At 36.5% G+C, this 18,108-nt stretch overlaps 1 protein-coding gene across 1 annotated transcript in view; it reads right to left on the bottom strand.

Moving 5' to 3' along the window:
* SLC4A4 (solute carrier family 4 member 4) overlaps positions 1-13,354 on the bottom strand; it is a 494,300-nt gene extending 480,946 nt beyond the window's left edge. The window contains exon 1 of the mRNA XM_031664484.1: positions 13,255-13,354. The gene's annotated coding sequence lies outside the window, so the exon portion shown is untranslated. The remainder of the gene's footprint in view (positions 1-13,254) is intronic.
* Between the last annotated feature and the right edge of the window lie 4,754 nt (positions 13,355-18,108).

Below are 18,108 nucleotides of genomic sequence, written 5' to 3'. Positions count from 1 at the left end.
TATCCCACATTGAGGCCACCGGGACAATTTTCCAACAGAATTTGCACACAGTTTCACAAACTACTTTGTTTAAATCTCATAACCTTTATTTTCTTCCTTCTTTTTTCTTTTTGCTTGCTTCCTTCCCTCTTTCCCTCCCTTCTTTCCTCCTCCCTTTCTTCCTTCCTTTCCCTTCTCCTTTTTCTCTTTTCTTCCTTTCCTCTTTCCTTCCTCCTCCCTCCCTTCCTTCCTTTTTCTTAATAATCATGGCTACATTCTAGACCTAACTCCTTTAAAGTTTCTCACTGCTTTTTTGAAAGACCTTGGTGTGTTTAATTTTAATGGTGAGTTAGGTACAAAGAAAGGAACACCCATTTTGAACAACAATGAAGTTTGTTTTATGGAGCTCAGGTTCTCCTGGTAAATTCTATTTCTAGTAAAATACTTTAGTGGTCATTTCTGCAAAACAGATGAAAAATTTTTTCTTTAAAATAGATGCCAGTCAGGGAGCTATATGGGAACTCTTGCTGGTGCAGCCCCAAGCCTCAGCCCATTCTCCTCTTTACAGCTGTCAACACCTGGATTCTTACCTTCCCAGACCCACTGGGATTTGAAGATTCTCATTTATTATTTATCACTATGGAGAAACAGATAGAGTAACAGAAATAAATGATGTCACTAAACTTTTTAAAGTTCCATCAAGTTTTTCAGGTAATTAATCCCTATTCTATACTGACATCTAACTAGAGGTAAGCAAATCTCCCTTATAGTAGCACCTTTACTGGATTTTCTTTTTTCTTTTTTTTTTTTTTTTCTTGAGACAGGATCTGGCTCTGTCACCCAGGCTGGAGTGCAGCGGCACAATCTCGGCTCACTTTCACCTCTGCCTCCCGGGCCCAAGTGATCTTTCCACCTCAGCCTCCCAAGTAGCTGGGACTACAGGCACGCACCACCACACCAAATTAATTTTTGTATTTTTTGTAGAAACAGGGTTTCGCTATGTTGTCCAGGCTGATCTTGAACTCCTGAGTTCAAGCGGTCATCCCGCCTCGGCCTCTCAAAATACTGGGATTTTAAAGGTGTGAGCCACCGCGCCCAGCCTTTTGTGGATCTTTTTAGGAAATTCCATCCATCAAGTATTTATGCAGCATTTTTTTTTAATGTGCAGGTGCTATTCTAGGTGCTGGAGGGACAGTACCAAAAAGGGGGTAAAATTCCTTACTCTAGTGGAGCTTACATTCCAGTGGAGGGAAACATACATTATAAAAATAAATATATGAAATATAGTTTGTGAAGTGGTGATAAATGCTACAGAGAAAAATGAACCAGAACAGGTGGAGGGTTGGGGGGTGTGCACTTTTAAACAGGTGGTCTAGGAAGGTCTCACTGAAAAGGTACATTTGAACAGAATATTTGAAAGAATCAAACATGAGGCACCCTTGCAGAAAACATTTTGACTTCATTTCCTTTCTAAAAACATATTCTCCACGGTGGCTTTAAGAAAGCATATTTTATAGCCTTTTTGATTACCTTACACAAATTTAAATGTGTTAGCTCAAAGATGACCACTCTCACCATTATCATCTAACATTGTTCTGGAAAAGATAGTAGCCAATGAAACTGGTCAATAAAAGAAATTAGTTATAAAAATAGCAAAGGAGGCTAGGCGCAGTGGCTTACACCTGTAATCCCAGCACTTTGGAAGACCGAGGCGGGCAGATCACAAGGTCAGCAGATCGAGACCATCCTGGCTAACACAGTGAAACCCTGTCTCTACTAAAAATACAAAAATATTAGCCCGGCATGGTGGCAGGGGCCTGTAGTCCCAGCTACTCAGGAGGCTGAGGCAGGAGAATGGTGTGAACCCAGGAGGCAGAGCTTGCAGTGAGCCGAGATCACGCCACTGCACTCCAGCCTGAGCGACAGAGAGAGACTCCCTCTCAAAAAATAAAATAAAATAAAAATTAAAAAATAAAAAATAGCAAAAGAAGAGATAAACTTCATAATGTGTAGGTGATCTATCAATTGCTTAAACTTAAAGGGAAAAAACACAATTGCAATTAAAAGAATTCAGCAATGTCACTGGTTACAAAGTTAATATACAAACACTAATTGCCTTCATATGTATTAATACAATCAACAACCAGTTTAAAAATACAAAGGAAAGCTGGGCACTGTGGCTCACATCTATAATCCCAGCACTTTGGGAGGTCAAGGCAGGCGGATCCCTTGAGCCCAGGAGTTCTAAACCAGCCTGGACAACATGGCGAAACCCCGTCTCTACCAAAATAATAATAATAATAATAATACAAAAATTAACTGGGCGTAGTGGCATGCACCTTTAGCCCCAGCTTCTCAGAAGGTTGAGATGGGAGGATCGCAAGCTGCGATCACGCCACTACACTCCAGCCTAGGCAACAGAGCAAGACACCTGTCTCAAAAAATAAAAATACAAATACAAAAGAAGATAAAATCCCATTTATAATAGCAACAAAAAAAGGACCAAAATATTAGGCTCATGATTAGAAAGATTCAACATCATGAAGACAGCAATTCTCTCTTTAAACCTATAATTGTAATGCAATCTAATAAAAATATCAAAATAATTTTTGTTAGAAATATAGCAAGCTGTATCTAAAGTGCATATGGAAAGAAAAAGAGTTCATAAGGCTGGGAAGCTCTAAAAAATAAAAGACTAATAATAAGAGAAGACTATGCCTATCATTTTTATTTTTATTTTGAAGCTTCACCAATTAAAATACTGTGGTACTACTGAATGGGTGATAAATTGCTGAATGAAACAGAATAGAAAGTCTAGCAATAGACATAAATATACTAACGAATTTAGTATACGACTAAAGGTTGCTTTGCACATCAGTGGAGGAAAAGATGAATCAGTAAGTATGTGGTTTGGGAACAACAACAACAGCCGTCTATACAAAATTTTAATGTCATATCTTTCATATCACAATAAATTTTTAGTACATAAAAGTTTTAAATGTAAAAACAGAAACATAACATAAAGCACCAGAAATAGGAAATAATTTTTTAATAGACTCAGGGTAGGGAAGATCTTATGAAGTATACAAAAGATTGAAACTATTAAAAACTGATCAATTCAAATACATATAAATTTTAAAGTTTTGCATGGCAAAAGGCAAAATTAAAAGAAATATTTTTGCAACAAGGAGAAAAAGAAACATTCATGCTTTGCTGGTAGAAGTAAAAAATTGGTACCAGCTCTGTTGAGAGTAATTTGGCACTATTAAAATTAAATTTTCAAGTGTACATATCTTTGACTCAGAAATTCCACTTCTAGGAATTTATTTCATACATCCATTGACACATATGAAAAAGATATGTACAAGGATATTTATGTAGCATTATCTGAAATATCAAAATATTAGAACAATTGGGATACATCTATATAATGGAATCATATGCAACCTTCCAAGAATAAGGCAAATCTATATGTATTGATAGGAAATGCTCTTCAAGACAGTAGAGTTAAATAAATGACGAAATAGTGAACTTAGTATGCTACCATTTGTGAGATTTTTAAAAAGAATCACACAAACACACACGCTCAAACATCTCTGGAAGGATAACTTAAGAAGTTAGTAGCAATGATTGCCTCTGGGAAGGGAACTAGGCACCAGAGAATGAAAAAATAATCTAATTTTCAATTATATTCATTTATAGATTTGAATTTTGTGCTGTAAATATGTTGTGCCTACTCAAAACAATAAAAAATATTTTAATACTTTAAAATTAACAGAGGTTTGTTAAAATATCTTTATCGATAGCCCCATACTATGGAAACCAAGGAATATATTTCTCAAATTACTAGATAAAAACAAGGAATCTAGATTCTGGTCTTAGATCTTTCTATTGAATCATTTTAGAACCAAAACACAGCTTTTTTTTTTTTTTTTTTTTTTTTCAGACAGTCTCACTCTGTCATCCAGGCTGTGCTCTGTCACCTAGACTGGAGTGCAGTGGTGTGATCTCGGCTCACTGCAACCTTCACCTCCTGGGTTCAAGCAATTCTCTGTCTCAGTCTCCTGAATAGCTGGAACTACAGGAGTGCGCCACCATGGTCGGCTAATTTTTGTATTTTTAGTAGAGATGGGGTTTCGCTATGTTGGCCAGGCTGGACTCCAACTCCTTGCCTCAAGTGATCCACCCACCTTGGCGTCCCAAAGTGCTGGGATAACAGGCGTGAGCCACCACACCCAGCCAAGACAGCTTATTTTTAAAGGTTGAACTTTTCCAGGCTTTTCCTGGCTCTTGAATTTCTGAAACTTACTGAGAAACTGATGCAAGAGAATACTGCTATTCACAAACGTCATAGTATTTTTTAATGCAGATTTGTGGGTTCCATACCAGGACTGCTGCCCCAGCCTCCCGCTCCGCTTAGCACCGAGGTTTAAAAGTCAGTTTCCATTGCAGTCACATCTCTAGGCTCATCTTCACTTATTCTCTGATGTAAACGTCCTCATTTTCTTTTTTGCTTGTGGAAGCATTTGAGAATTGTTTTATATTCAAACCAGTATTTTAAGTTGCTTTCTAATAGAATGAACAAACCAGATTTCTAGCCCACAATGCTGCCAGAAACAGAATTTGCAAATCAATTTCTCTAATTTTGTATTGATCATATTTAATCATTACAGCTATTTAAATGTTCTACTTCTCCTTCATTTGGGAGCAGGGTGATATTTCATTTCCCTATTACCTAGAGATTGGCCATTGACTTTGGTCAATAAAATATGAAAGTGTCATACATCACTTTCATCAAGAAGCCTTTAAAAACCAATGCACAGGCCGGGCGCAGTGTCTCACGCCTGTAATCCCAGCACTTCAGGAGGGCAGTAGGGCCAGGGATCACGGGGTCCAGGAGATGAGACCATCCTGGCTAACATGGTGAAACCCCATCTCTACTAAAATACAAAAAAAAATTAGCGAGTGACGAGGCACCTGTAGTCTCTCAGATGCTGCTGGGAGGCTGAGGCAGCAGAATAGTGTGAGCAGGACGTGAGCTTGCAGTGGCGAGCTGAGATCGTCACCACTACATTCCAGCCTAGTGACAGAGCAAGACTCTCTCAAGAAAAAAAAAAAAAAAAAGTACAAAGTCACAATATCCCCTTTCCCACCTTGGCAATTGTAGACACATCTGGCAAGGTAAAGACTCCTTCATTTTGAGTATCTAAGTAACTGTAATAAACAGAGTCCCCCAAAGTGATCAACATTGGAATTTTTTTTTTTTTTTTTTTGAGACGGAGTCTCGCTCTGTCGCCCAGGCTGCACTGCAGTGGCGCGATCTCGGCTCACTGCAAGCTCCGCCTCCTGGGTTCACGCCATTCTCCCGCCTCAGCCTCCCGAGTAGCTGGGACTACAGGTGCCCGCCATCTCGCCCGGCTAGTTTTTTTTTTTGTATTTTCGGTAGAGACGGGGTTTCACCGTGTTAGCCAGGATGGTCTCGATCTCCTGACCTCATGATCCACCTGCCTCGGCCTCCCAAAGTGCTGGGATTACAGGCGTGCGCCACCACACCCGGCCTTTTTATGTAATTGAGAAATCAACTTTTGTTGTTTGAAGCCACTAAGACTTTGTACTTTGTTACTGTAGCATCACCTAACTTATACTGACTGATACAAAGGAGTCCACTGTGTTACTGTTTACACTAGTAAAGTAATTCATTCAGTCAATCAGTCAACAAATAAGTATCTTCCAGGTACCACTCAGTTTTCTAGACTCTGAGAAATAATAGCAAAGGGGAGACAAACATAAACATATAAAACAAATAAATGAGAAAGTCTTCTGATTCTTTGACCTGTAGCCTAATCCAATGACAGACTTATAAGGATTATTTGTGAGAACGGAAATTGTTAAACAGCTGGTTCCCATTTCTATTCTTATAGTATCTGAACTGAGACATTTGGAAAGGGTAATATCAACTCTAAAAAAAAAACCTGATTTTATTCATTAAGAAAATTAAATTAAATGCTGTACTTTTGGAAAAAGAGAAGCGTTCAGAAACAAATCATTGTGTGGGAACTTAGGGAGGTTAACAATTATCATTCTAGCTTAAAGTAGTTGTAAATAACTGTCCAAAGAAAGAATAGAAGCTAAATGTTTTTCAACTAGTGCTTTAGGGGTTGTTAGTATATAAAACAAGGATAAAGTGACTTGGAGATGTTGAGAAAACTGGTTTTAATAACATGATCTTTTCGGCGTCCATGGTCTCTAATGGTCCCAATCAAAATTTGGGAAATATATGAGAGAAATGCAAATAGCTGCAAGTAACAGAAAATCCTATAAACAGCAGCTTAACAAGAAAGTAATTTTCTCATGTAGCAAGAAACTCCATAATAGGTGGACCAAAGCCAATGCAGCCTGTCAAGAGTGTTATCAAGGAAATGATTTCCTTCTTTTTACCTGCTCTGTCATCTTTCAAGTCTGTTTTGTTTTCATTTTGTTTTTGTTTTTGGTTTTTGTTTTGTCCTCAGGGATACAAGATTGAGAATGTACCTTTGTCCTCTATGTCCATGTTCCATAGAAAGGCAGAAAAGTAAAGTCTAATTCTTGTAAGATTTTTTTAAGGACTATTCTCCCAGATATTTTTCCTTTCATCTCATTAGCCAGAATCAGTCACATGACTGCTTTTATTTGTAAGGGAATCTGGGGAGGTGAGTATTTTATCTATGTACGTGCCTGCCCTGAAAAACATAATGGTTCTCTTTAGTAAGAAAGAAAAAGAGAATATGTATTGTATAGGCACCTAGCAGGGTCAGTCAAAGGCTGCCCTCTAACAAATGTGTGACTCACTGGAACCAGTTGGGAATGTCTATCTTTGAGATGTAGCAAACACATCAAAACTGTCATGTATGTCATAACAAAAGATGGAACTTATTCCTAATCTTCAAACTTTGTATCAGTCACTCCCATTCATGATGTTTTATGTAAAAAGCACTGCTAAAAATGGCTGTCCCAGGCTAAGTAATGGCACACACTTATAATCCCAACACTTTGAGAGGCCAAGGCAGGCGGATCACTTGAGCCCAGGAATTTAAGACCAGCCTGGGCAACATGGAGAGACTCCCTCATCTCTACAAAAAATGCAAAAAATTAGCTGGGCCTGGTGGCGCACACGTAGTCTCAGCTACTCAGGAGGCTAAGGTTGGAGGATCGCTTGAGACTGAGAGGCGGAGGTTGCAGGTTGCAGTGAGTGGTGATCCTGCCACTCTAGCCTGGATGACAGAGCAAGACATTGTCTTTAAAAAAAAAAAAAAAAAAAAGGTTGCCCTGACCAAACTAATGATGGTGATGAAAATCAGACTAGTGGTTATCCTTGGGAGTAGGTAATGCCTAAGAGAAAGAGCACACCTGAGAGTCTGATGGTACCAAAAATGGTCTGTATTTTGATCCGGGTGGTGGTAAGATGGATGTATATATACTTTAAAATGTTTGTTGAACAAACATTGCCCAGGCGCAGTGGCTCACGCCTGTAATCCCAACACTTTGGGAGGCCAAGGCAGGCAGATCACCTGAGGTCAGGAGTTCGAGACCAGCCTGACTAACATGGTGGAACCCCATCTCCACTAAAAATACAAAAATTAGCCAGGCATAGTGGCACATGCCTGTAGTCCCAGCTACTCAGGTGGCTGAGGCAGGAGAATCGCTTGAATCTGGGAGGCAGAGGTTGCGGTGAGCCGAGATCACGCTACTGCACTCCAGCCTGGGCGACAAGAGTGAAACTCCATCTCAAAATAAAAAATGTTTCTTCAAAAAGGCCATATGCAGTGGCTCATACCCCTAATCCCAACACTATGGGAGGCCAAGGCAGGAGGATTGCTTGAGGCCAGGAGTTTGAGACTGACCTAGGCAACACAGCAAGACCCTATCTCTACAAAAATTTTTGAAAATTAGCCAGGTGTATTGTCTCAGACTTGTAGTCCCAGCTGCTCCGGAGGCTGAGGTGGAAGGATCACTTGAGCCCAGAAGTTAAGGCTGCAGTAAGCTATGATCATACCAGTGCACTCTAGCCTGGGCAACAAAGTGAGACCCCCAACGCAAAAAATAAAAAAAATGAAAAATTTTAAAAAAAGTTTGTTTAAGAGGCACAGACTTTATATAAACTATACCTCAGTTTAAAAAGAGTTAGCCTGGTATTTCCTTTTATTCAACCACAACCTACTTAGGCCTGGGTTATCCACATTACTCTCTTTTTCTCCCCTACAAAGAATCAGACTCATAGATTCAACATTCCAATGGCAGATAGTACAAATGCAAAGTCACAAGGAAAACAGAAACACAAATATATTTAGCTGGCAGGGAGATCAAAGAAAAGTAAATAATGAACTACGGCTTCATCAAACATTTACAGAACAGCACAGTGCAGAACAAAATAGCCAATAATCAAGATATACATTTGAATAATATTTGTTTTAGAGCAATTTATTTTCAAATTTGCAATTGATTTTAAGTCTTGCATTTAAATCTAACAGTTTTAAAAGATTATAATAGAACTTCAGTTCATTGTGGTTTTAGAAACTATAATCTTTCAAAGCTTTAAAAAATGTTTTTGAAAATTAAAAAAAGAAAACTCTTTCCTTTTTGAGATTCCACATTTGCATTGCCCTACAGTTCAGTGACGTATGTGTCAAAGCAGCTGCCAAACACTATGGTAGTACTACAAAAATACATTTGAATTGCTTTTCACACTAATTTTTTTTTTTTCCTCTGCATGTGTGAGAGACTCTCCCATTTTCAGGAAGAAGTTGTAGAGAACTGTTTTCCTTAGTTCTAGCACTCTGCCTCTTTTGGTCAAAAATACAACACTCCCCACTACCTCATCTCTACACCCTTACCTCTCAACAGAAGTAATTTCTGGCAGGAGGATAAAGAGCAAAGTCAAGTCATAGGCCAAGGATGGCCAAAGTCAATGAACTCTAGGGCAAACCCACTAAGCTCCCTCCTAGCACAAGCCAAAATTTGAGGGGTGTGGGATAAGCAAACTAACTGAAAAACAAACTGAGACAAGGAGGGCCACTGGTAGGAACGAACTGCCTGAAATTCACCCAAGATTCAGGCTGTCCCATCATCAATAGTTTCTTCAGTAGGGATTCTATCAATTCCAAGCTCGTAGTAATATGAGACCACGAAATAATCAGACGTCAAAGAGAAGAAAGAACTTGATAGCATTAACAGCAATTATTCCCAATTTGATTAATTTGTCTTTTCTCAAGGAAAAGTTACAAAGAAAATTTGGAATTTACTCTAGCCCTGCTAAAATACACCTATCTGGAACTGTTTCTGTTTTCTATGAATCAAAAACTTCTTATTTTCTAAATTTTTATCATCTCAGCATTTTTGTTAAGGGCTATACCTTTAAATCCTTTAGAATGAGACAACTGTGTTATCACGGAAAGCGAATGCACCTCGAACCAGAATATTGAATTTGAAAGTCATAGCTTTGCCACTTACTAGATATAAAATGGGAAATAGCACCTAGCTTCACAAAGCTGTTATAAGGAATAATGATGTTTTGTGCCCTGCAGGAGCGTATACAAATGTAAGGTATGAAAGAGGCAGTATCACCAGTTAGAAACATTAGAGGCTTTGGATCCAGAGAGATTCTGGTTCAAATCTCAGCATTATCACTTTGACCAAGTTAAGTCCTTTGAACCTCAATTGCCCCATCTGAACTGTTACAAAGATTAAATATTAACATCTATAAAAGCCCAGTCATTTAACAGACATCCAGTAAATGACAGCTATTACTTTGAAGGGTTTTTTCTTCCATTTGTTCATAGTCATTTTTCATTCATTGATTCAAGAAATGTTATTTAAGCTGCGTTAGATATTTACTGTACTGTATTAGAGTATAATGGAAGGCATATACAGCTCCTGCCCTTGTGGAGTGATCATCTAGTAGGGGACACAAACAAACAGGCAATTACAATATAATTTTACATATATTAAAAACCACAGTTACTTTTGTACCAACCTAATATAATAGCAAAAGTATATATGGTCCTATGGGAGCCCAGAGGAGAGACACTTCATCCAGACTTAGGTTGGTACCGCAGAGAAAGCGACATTGAACTGATAACTGAAAGATGAGTAGGAATTATCGAGTGAAGGGAAGAGTGTAAGGGCAATTTTCCAGAAAAAGACATGCGCAAAGGCTCAGAAGCGAGAGATCATGTTAGTCAAAGATTATCTTAAAATATCCAGCAACACATACCCTTTGTTCTGGGATTAGAATATATATACTGTCAAATAGCTCTTTCTGTCTTTTTCCTGTCCATTTACATCATGTCTTTCAGTTGACAGACATTTGCTATTTATCTGACAAATAGCAATTGAAGAAAATATATTTTCATCTTCAGCCAAAATCATACCATTAGCAAGTATAAATTGCATTCACCAATCACCATTATCAAGTATAACTTTCTCATTATATGGCCCAATAATTCACAACTTATATTCTTATTTCAGTCTGGTGATACTCTAAGCATAGCATCAGACTGGATGACGATGGACAAAATAACTTAATTATATAACTTAACAAAATAACTTCATTAACTTAACAGTACAATCAGAGAAATAAAATAAAATGGATGACGTAAAACACCATATGGTTAAATGTTACTTGAATGGTTGAACAATAAATATAATAGAAATTTAGACAAGGATGGATCACGACAAAAATCTTATGAATGCCACTGTAGCTTGGGAGTATTTTCCTCATGTCATTCAATGAGGCATATGGCCTTACTATATATAGATAACTTTGATGGGTTCATTTGTTCAGTCATTCAAAAAATATTCAAAGGTTTACTATTATATTTTATACAACAGGGACAGAGATATAGACCCTCTCCATACAAATCTTATATTTTTGTTGGCAGAAGAGGAGGCAATAAACAGAAAAATAAGTTAACACCTTACATAGATATCTTATTTAATCTTCAAAGCAACTCCATGAGGTAGAATTATCACCCTCATTTTATAGAGACAGAGGATGTTAAATAACTTGTCTAAGATTAGATAGTTAGCAAGTGGCACAGCGCAAATTTTTACCTGGGTCTATCAGACGCTAAAGCCATTCCATTCCACTGCTGAACTTTTCCATGTCCATGAACCACAGAGGTTGCTGGAGGCTGCCCTAATACATGACCAATCCTGAAATTGTGTGCCAAGTGGTTCTCACTCTTTCCTTCCACTTAGCTAGGTCCTGACATACTTCTTACTCCTGTAATGGCCTTCCTTCCATCTGCATTGCTTTTAATTTTTATTTGGTTTTCATTTCAAATTATCATTTCAAATTGGATTCAATTTATCCAATTCCCTCCTCTACTTTTAACATCTTCAACAAATTCTCAGTTCATTTTTCTAATTCACCAAAACCAGTTATTGATTAGTATTATAATATTCCCCTTCAAAGGCATGACTCTAATGGGCTCTGCAGTCATCCACAGGCGTGACTGTGGAATATTAAAAGGATTGCTGTATTTGGAATTATACATATTAACAATAGCTCTACACTAACCAGTTAAGAGCATTGCTCTTTTCTACGTTATCTCATTTCATCTTTTCAATAAAACTGCAAGTTACTAAAATTGTCCCTGATGAAGAATTGAGGTTCAGAAAAGCTGAATTACTTGCTCAAGGCCAGGATACAGTAAATCCAGGTCTGGCTTCCTACTCTAACATACATATTGCCTCTCTAAAATTATAGAAATCACAGAAATGTGGATTTAAAAGAGCCCTGTAGAACCTATTTTTTAAAATTTTTTATCTTTAGTGTTTTGGGTACAGAGTAGGTGTATATATTTATGGGGTACCTGAGATATTTTGATACAGACATACAATGTGTAATAATCAATCTTTTACAAGATGCCGCCCCGCATAGGCATCGTTTCTACAGAATCCTTTCCAGTGATTCAGTCTGTAATTGAAATCGTGGCTTTATTACACACAAACTGTGATCTCTGTGACACAGCCTCAGTTTTCTCACCTATGAAAAGGAGTGTTATTGTCAGGATTAAATAATAATCCGCACAGCGTTATTGTCAGGATTAAATAATAAAGCATGTAAAGGTCCTTTGTAAACAATAAAGCAGTTTACAAATGCTCCCTGACCTTTCTTTACAAGCAGGTTAGACCCATAAAAAAATTATTTTTAAATTTAAATAATTCTGGGTGGATATTCCTTTATATAATATATCACTGATTTCACAGTCACAAATTTAAATAGAGCACTATATCCATACCTTTTCCTAGTAGCAAAATTGTTTTACATTACTACTACACATAAGACGAAGCTTACAATGCAAATGTCTCTCAAACTCTTTTGGACAAGAAAAATATCAACTTTGGAACAGTTATGAAAAAATAAATTCCATCTTAAATATACAGTTACTTAAAATAATTATATAGCTTGAAATAGGGCTGGCTTTAAATAAATTTTCTAATATAATTGTATTAGAAGTTTTGCACATATTAAAAATACCAGGTACAAACAATTATTGTAATTATAATAGAAAATAAATATTTTATTTTTTCTCATTGAGCATTTGACTCATTTAATAAAATTTTTTAGTTATAAGAGAATGATAATTTAACAATAGTTAAGAAAAGTTAGTGAAGGAAGCTAGAAGGGTAATAATATAGGCAAAAGAAAAACTACATAACACGTATAACCTGATTTTTAATGGAGATTTTGGCAAATTACTGTACCCAACAACGAAAATGTTTCAGAACACTTTATAGAAACTACCAATAAAACTGGTTAAATTGTATTATTTGTAAAATGCCCACATGTATGTTCATTTAAAATGATCCATGGGTATGATACTAAGTTCTTTTATCCAAGTAAATAGAAAATTCAATTTCTCTATTAACTTTCTACTTCTTTACCATTAAAATTCATCTAACTTAGTGCATTAATCTTAAAATCTGTCATTTCCAGGATTGCTTCTGTGTGTTCTTCTCTTGGCATTCATATTGTTTCTCTTTCTTTTCCAAGGATCTTATTCTAAAATACCATAAAAATATATGAGCATATATATATACTTGTGTGTGTGCAACTGTATTTGCACCTTTTTCTAGATTAGTATTTCTTTTAATAATGGATGAAAATCAAATTGGGACAGAAGGTTCATCGCTTCCTCACCCCTTATTAAGTCAGAAAGGTGAAAACACATCATGTCTTTTGTGTGGCATATGCCCACCACACTAAATGAAAAGATTTATTGTTTTACTTACAGTCAATGTCCTTCAAATTCTCTGTGGTAACACGTTTTTCAGCAATGTCGTCTGAAATATTTAAGAAATCCACTTTTCTACCTTCTAAGCTTCTTATATCATCTGAATGATGCAGGCTCAAGAGTTGCCAAATGAGATGGGCAAAGGCAGCCAAATAGGACTTCCTAGCCAATCTAAAAATAGCAGGTGGTGGTGGACAGATATACCATTTTTCCCTTGCTCTTTTCTTCCCTCTAAGGGATAGGTACCATAAACATGCCTTGTTGAAAATTAAAACAGTATAAAAATAATTCTATTCCCTCTTGCCCTAAGATCTAGAGAAATGATCAGTTTAAAAACGTGTACCTTTTCAGCAGGAAGATGTGAAAGTCAAAGGAGTTATTTCTGCATTTCTTACAGAAAGATTCTCATACCCAATTTCCATTTGTTCTAAAAAGAAAACTGACCACAACTTGCTGGAATCGAGAGTTGCTTTTGCCTTTTAGTTTTCTTTCCTGGAACTCCTTGAATAATAACTATTAACATTTGTGTGTTTCATAGTTCACAGATTTTGTATTATTGGCTCCTTACAACAGCTTGTAAGATAGTGCTTCATCTAACACACACACAAGCATGAACAAATAGAATTTCTGGAGAAAATGTTACAATAAATTTTCTTAGATTAGAGGTCTTTTGCAAATGTAAAAAGCTGGGACTACAGGCACCCGCCACCACGCCCAGCTAATTTTTTCTGTATTTTTAGTAGAGACGAGCTTTCACCATTTTGGCCATGCTGGTCTCGAACTCCAGACCTCAAGCGATTCACCTGCCTCAGCCTCCCAAAGTGCTGGGATTACAGGTGTGAGCCACTACGTCCAGCCAATAGCTGAAACTTTATTTGTACTTTTCAAACATTATAGAATCAATAAATAATGGGCATAATTGAATTCAAAAACAACAGACATAAGAAAATTTTCACAATATACTTTAAGAGAAAAAAGCAGGGCACAAAATTGAATCTACTGCATAATCTTAACTTGGTAAAAAAGAAAAATTAGATGAAAGTACATAAAGCTGGAATACAATAGTCAGCTAGGATAGCGTTATCTCTGCATTATGGGATCCACAGGGCTATTTTCTTATTTGAACATTTCTGCAATCTCCAAATTCTTTTAATGGGCATGTTGTTTTGTTTTGTTTTGTTTTGTTTTGAGAAAGTGTCTGGCTCTGTCACCCAGGCTGGAGTGCAGTGACATAACCATAGCTCACTGCAGCTTCAAACTGGCATATTGTATTTTTATAAAGAAAAAACATGTTTACATTTATTGTCATTGCCAACTGGAGATCAAGTGGAAGTAAAAAAAAAAAAATCACCTCAAATTATAAACCAATTGAAAATATTAATATACCAAATTCTAGTTTATAAAATGTTTAGCTTTATGTCCATTAAGTTAGGTACAGGTACCTCTCATATAACAATGAAAATGGCTTTAATAAATATTGTTGATAATCAAATATTAGTATAAGAAATCATGTATTATTACATTTCCAATACCAAATGTAGGATTTCAGTTTCTGAATGTAGACAAAATATCTCTAAAGATGACAAATACACACAAATGTAGAAAATAGGTCTATGCATATGCATATATGCACACACATGAGGATATATGAAATCCAGCATTTCCAGTAAACTATACTTTCCTTTAAACTATACTTTTTTTATTTATAATTTTCCAGACCATTTAATTTTCTATATTAAATACTGCTCTAGTCCCCAAGAAATTGGGAATGCCTCCCCTCACCCTGATTAATTTGTTTACAGTAAAATAGAAATTGCAGGATACCAAGAGATGGAGATGAGTCAAAGGATTTCATTCACGTTCCTTTTAGTCCATTTTAAATAAAGTATTACCCAGGAATTACCCAGGTGTTACCTGCACTGCTCCACCGAAGACGGCATTCTTTAACTGTCCGAAGAGTCTGAGGTGCTGATGGGTTTTGCTGGCAGCCTGCAACAATGCGCTTGTGGGAACATCTGAGTAACTGTTTGGGTGAAGGTGGGGTATAGTGTATTTTGCTTCTCTAATCACTTCTTCAAAGCAGAAATACTGGACTCATGACACTGACTGTATTCTTTTACCCAAATAAAAGAAAAGTAATAGACTTCTAACTTTTACAAGAACAGAAAGAGCAAGGGCAATTTCTAAACAGACTTTAAAGATAATTTATAGGTATTAATAGTTATCTATTTAATTTATAGTAATACTAATACAAAGTTCTCTTTGTCACAACCTATCTTCTAGAAAGGGGTGCAAAGATCTTTACATACCTTGCTTAAAAGCAATAGATAATAACCATAGCCTATTAATCCCATCTATACCCCAAGAGAAGGTGTTGAGAGTATCAAGCATCAAATTCTCCTGAGAGTTTTCCATAACACATATTTATTATTTTTACAATCTGAAAAAAATGAACCCAGGTTTGTATTTAAAAATTACCAGACTATTTACATTCACAAAGGAAAAAATCATACTTTTCTTAAACAATAATGGAGATACTAAAAATATTTATATTGAGCACCATTCAAAAAATAAAAGTACAGAAAATAAAAATAAAGTAGAATGCTGAGAATCTGGATAGCAATCCAATCACCTCTATGTAGTTTCAAACTTACTCAAGGGAAAGAGTAATTCCTAGAAACTTAGCTATTTCTTCACCAGTCCCTGATATGCAGTAGGAGCTCAATGAATATTTGCTGAATGAATAAATTTAACGTTAAATGAATTGCCTAATGTTTAATATTTATATCAAAGACATTCTCCCAAGAATCTCAACCCACCATTCCAATCCCACTCCCCCAAGGTAACCACAATAAACAGTTTGGTGAATCTCTTTCTGCACATATGCCTTACATACTTTTCAAAAAGAAAGAAATGGGGTCATATTATAGCTACCTCCGCTTTAAAAATACAGTGGAGATCTTACAGTAGTTCTAGCTTATTCATTCTTTTTTAGTAACTGCACAAACTTACCAATTATCTAGATATTTTCATCAACAAAGACATTGAGTGAAATAATGATACTAATAGTAATGGCTAACATTCATCGAGCACTGTTCTACACATCGAAATGGCATAATTTTATAGGTAGGTACTATTATTTACGACTCTCTTATAGATAAAAAAAAAAATTGGAATACATTACTTGCCCAAGGTTATAATGACTTGCCCAAGGTTAGACAGTAAGGAACAGGGTCAGGATTTATAGCCAGCATTCTGGCTTAGGAACCTGTGTTTTTAATTATTACTGCCTCCAAGAAGTTAAAAATATTGAACATAAATTCTAACTTAACAATGACGGCTGCTATATACCACACGTAAACGTAATAGGACATAATTTTTTAAACTATACTGGAATCTTCTATGCTTAGTAGTGCCTTCAAAGTAACCATACGAAGAAGTTATTTATACTGTATAAGTACTTAGTTTAGAGTCTGCTATTAGTAAAAAACATTTGATTTAGTAAAAAACCATTAATTTCCTTCAGATATACTTTATAAATGAACAAGAAAATGGGTCTAACTGCCTTATTACTATCTTTTTTTAATAACCTGCTTTTTTCAAGTTTGACTACCCATCTTATTCACTATACTTGTCACTAAATGATGTATGGCCATTTAAAAAATCATATCCAGTCACACACACACGAAAAACCTGAACCATACTTTTAGAATATATGACCCAGACTCCAAACGCAGATCCAAGAGTGTTCTGAATGATGGTAGCCTTTGGAATAAACACACAGTCTCTGAAAGTAACTATTCTGAAGAGGACAATATTCAATTGGCAGCGTAAGGTCGTTTTGTTTAAAGTTATTTGCCATACTCGGCAAGTTTATTTCATTTATGCTATGGTTTTTTAAATGTTTTTGTTCCTTCCAAAACTCATGTTGAAACTTAATCCCCAATGCAACAGTGTTGGGAGGTGGGCCCACCGGGAGGTGTTTAGGTAATAAGGGTGGAGCCTCATGGGATAGAGCCTTAATAAAAAGGGCTGGAGGGAGTGGGTTTGCTCTCTTCCACTCTTCTGTTGAGGAAGTGTTCCTCCCTTCTAGAGGACATGGAGTTCAAGGCACCATCATGGAAGTCCTTGACACCAAACCTGCAAACGCCTTTATCTTGGCCTTCCCAGTTTCCAAAACAGAGAGGAAATAAATTTCTGTTCTTTATAAATTACTTACTTCTGTGGTATTCTGGTTGAGCAGCACAAAATGGACTAAGTCAGTGTACCAATCTAGCAACCAGTTCATGTCAACCAATATGGCAAATAACATGCCATATTGACAATTCGGTTCCCAAGCCCGTACTCGCTTTGATAGCTAGTATTGTATAACATATCAAAATAGTGTTGGTGAGCCAAGCAGAGTGTAAATTGTTTTATAACATTAGCCAATTTCCAAAGTTACTCTTTTAACACAAAGTGATTCCGCTGTCACTGATAGTCACTGCAATGACAAAATGACAACTTTAAGAGGGATTTACCTTTGGCTAAATCTTAATAAACAGAGGATAACAGTAAAAACAATAAAAAATAGTGTGCATGCATGCACACTCACAAATATATCCAATATTACCAATGAGGCAGCATTACTACCAACATTTGGAAGTGACACCAAAGAACATTAAAAGGTTTCAGAAGATAGGTCTGGCACAGTGGCTCACACATGTAATCCCAAAGCCAGCAGATTACGTGAACCCAGGAGTTCAAGGTCAGCCTGGTCAACATAGTGAAACCCTATCTCTACAGAAAAAAAAAAAAAAAATTGCCAGGTGTGGTGGCATGCACCTGTAGTCCCAGCTACTCAAGAGGCTGT

This window comes from Papio anubis, chromosome 3 (genome assembly GCF_008728515.1).
Source record: "Papio anubis isolate 15944 chromosome 3, Panubis1.0, whole genome shotgun sequence".
Classification (NCBI taxonomy): domain Eukaryota; kingdom Metazoa; phylum Chordata; class Mammalia; order Primates; family Cercopithecidae; genus Papio; species Papio anubis.
The sequence above is the reverse complement of the archived record's forward strand: the minus strand, read 5'-3'. Positions and strand labels throughout refer to the sequence as shown.